The 2,500-nt window shown below is 56.0% G+C and overlaps 2 non-coding genes and 1 pseudogene across 2 annotated transcripts in view; all 3 read right to left on the bottom strand.

The window, feature by feature from the left end:
* LOC144419015 (large subunit ribosomal RNA) overlaps window positions 1–179 on the bottom strand; it is a 3,695-nt pseudogene extending 3,516 nt beyond the window's left edge.
* A 288-nt stretch (window positions 180–467) lies between these two features.
* LOC144419016 (5.8S ribosomal RNA) lies at window positions 468–621 on the bottom strand. Its single transcript, XR_013473791.1, has one exon. It is a non-coding gene; the product is annotated as a 5.8S ribosomal RNA (ribosomal RNA).
* A 298-nt stretch (window positions 622–919) lies between these two features.
* Window positions 920–2,500, bottom strand: part of LOC144419018 (small subunit ribosomal RNA) — a 1,810-nt gene continuing 229 nt past the window's right edge. The window contains exon 1 of the ribosomal RNA XR_013473793.1: window positions 920–2,500. This exon is cut by the window's right edge and continues 229 nt beyond it. This is a non-coding gene — a ribosomal RNA (small subunit ribosomal RNA).

Raw genomic sequence — 2,500 nt, 5'->3', positions numbered from 1 at the left:
CCGTTAGCCGCACTGGGACTTCCGTACGTCACAACTCGGCGCGCTCGAAAAGCGCGCAGATTCGACGCTGGACTCTTCCCGGTTCACTCGCCGTTACTCAGGGAATCCCTGTTGGTTTCCTTTCCTCCGCTTAATAATATGCTTAAATTCAGCGGGTGCTCTCGCCTGAACTCAGGTCGTATGTGTCAAGCGGGCCGCTTCTTACACGGCCCGCTGGCATCGCAAGTCGTCGCCGCCGGCGCCGACCGAGCGCGTACCGTCGCCGCCTTGGCCCACGGTCGGTCTTGATCTCGTGACCGGACCGACCGACCTGGACCCGCCCCTCGAACGTAGTTGAACACGTCGAGGGGCCGGCGGTGTACGGGACACGCGGTCGCGCCGAGAAAGCTCGGCGACCGCTTCAACTTGGGGCGACGCCCGGCCGTCTTCGCAGAGGCCAGGCGACGGCCCTCGGGTGAGGACGAACGCGACCCTGAGGCAGACGCGGTCCCGGGATTGACCCGAGACCGCAATTCGCGTTCAGAAGGTCGACGTTCAATGTGTTCTGCAATTCACATTACTTCTCGCACTTGGCTGCGTCCTTCATCGACTCGCGAGCCGAGTGATCCACCGTTAAGAGTCGTCCTCGACGTTTCGCCCGGCGCCGAAGCGCGCGGACGTCACACTGTGGGATCGACCACAAAACCACCACCGACAACAACTGCACAAAAACACCAACAAACGGCGCCGAGCGACCGCCGGGCTGGGCCGGCGGCACATCGAGCGCGGTGCCCAGAAGCCACCATCGCACTCGGCTGCCTTGCTATGCCAACGTGTTACGCGTGTCGCACGGGGCGGAACCCCGATTGACGGCCGCCCTCTCGGCGGCACCCAAAGACAATTAAGTGCGCGGTCGGCCGGGGCCTACCACCACTTTCGGTAATGATCCTTCCGCAGGTTCACCTACGGAAACCTTGTTACGACTTTTACTTCCTCTAAATGATCAAGTTTGATCGTCTTCTCGACACGCCGACGCGGCCGTTGCCAGCCGCGACGGGGCCGATCCAAGGATCTCACTAAACCATTCAATCGGTAGTAGCGACGGGCGGTGTGTACAAAGGGCAGGGACGTAATCAACGCAAGTTGATGACTTGCGCTTACTGGGAATTCCTCGTTCAAGGGAAACAATTGCAAGTCCCTATCCCAATCACGAATGAGGTTCAACGGGTTACCCGGACCTTTCGGCCTAGGTTAGACACTCGCTGCTTCACTCAGTGTAGCGCGCGTGCGGCCCCGGACATCTAAGGGCATCACAGACCTGTTATTGCTCAATCTCGTGTGGCTAAACGCCACTAGTCCCTCTAAGAAGTTAGACGCCGACCGAGAAGGTCGCGTAACTATTTAGCATGCCAGAGTCTCGTTCGTTATCGGAATTAACCAGACAAATCGCTCCACCAACTAAGAACGGCCATGCACCACCACCCACAGAATCAAGAAAGAGCTCTCAATCTGTCAATCCTACCTGTGTCCGGGCCGGGTGAGTTTCCCCGTGTTGAGTCAAATTAAGCCGCAGGCTCCACTCCTGGTGGTGCCCTTCCGTCAATTCCTTTAAGTTTCAGCTTTGCAACCATACTTCCCCCGGAACCCAAAGACTTTGGTTTCCCGGAAGCTGCCGGAAAGGTCGTCATGGTAACGCCTCCCGATCGCTAGTTGGCATCGTTTATAGTCAGAACTAGGACGGTATCTGATCGTCTTCGAACCTCTGACTTTCGCTCTTGATTAAAGAAAACATTCTTGGCGAATGCTTTCGCAGTAGTTCGTCTTCCGCCGATCCAAGAATTTCACCTCTAACGGCAGAGTACGGACGCCCCCGTCTGTCCCTCTTAATCATTACCTCGTGCTCCGAAAACCAACAAAATAGAACCGAGGTCCTATTCCATTATTCCATGCAACACTATGCAGGCGAACAGCCTGCTTTGAACACTCTAATTTTTTCAAAGTAAACTTATCGGCCACCGCCGACACTCAGTCAAGAGCACCGACGGAGAACCGAAGGTGAGGCGAACGCAACCAGTGACACGCCTTGCGACGGACCGGCGGCGCTCGCCCAAAATCCAACTACGAGCTTTTCAACCGCAACAACTTTAGCATACACTGTTGGAGCTGGAATTACCGCGGCTGCTGGCACCAGACTTGCCCTCCAATGGATACTCGTTAAGAGTTTTAGGATGTACTCATTCCAATTACAGGGCCTCGTTAGAGTCCTGTATTGTTATTTTTCGTCACTACCTCCCCGTGTCGGGAATGGGTAATTTGCGCGCCTGCTGCCTTCCTTGGATGTGGTAGCCGTTTCTCAGGCTCCCTCTCCGGAATCGAACCCTGATTCCCCGTTACCCGTTATCACAAAGGTAGGCACGTAGCGTACCTTCGACAGTTGATAGGGCAGACACTTGAATGATACGTCGTCGGTGCAGAGACCGTACGATCCGCGTGGTTATCCAGAGTCATCAAACGTCACAGG

This window comes from Styela clava, unplaced genomic scaffold (assembly GCF_964204865.1).
Source record: "Styela clava unplaced genomic scaffold, kaStyClav1.hap1.2 HAP1_SCAFFOLD_326, whole genome shotgun sequence".
NCBI lineage: Eukaryota > Metazoa > Chordata > Ascidiacea > Stolidobranchia > Styelidae > Styela > Styela clava.
Note: the sequence above shows the minus strand (reverse complement) of the source record. Positions and strands in the feature narration are given on the sequence as shown.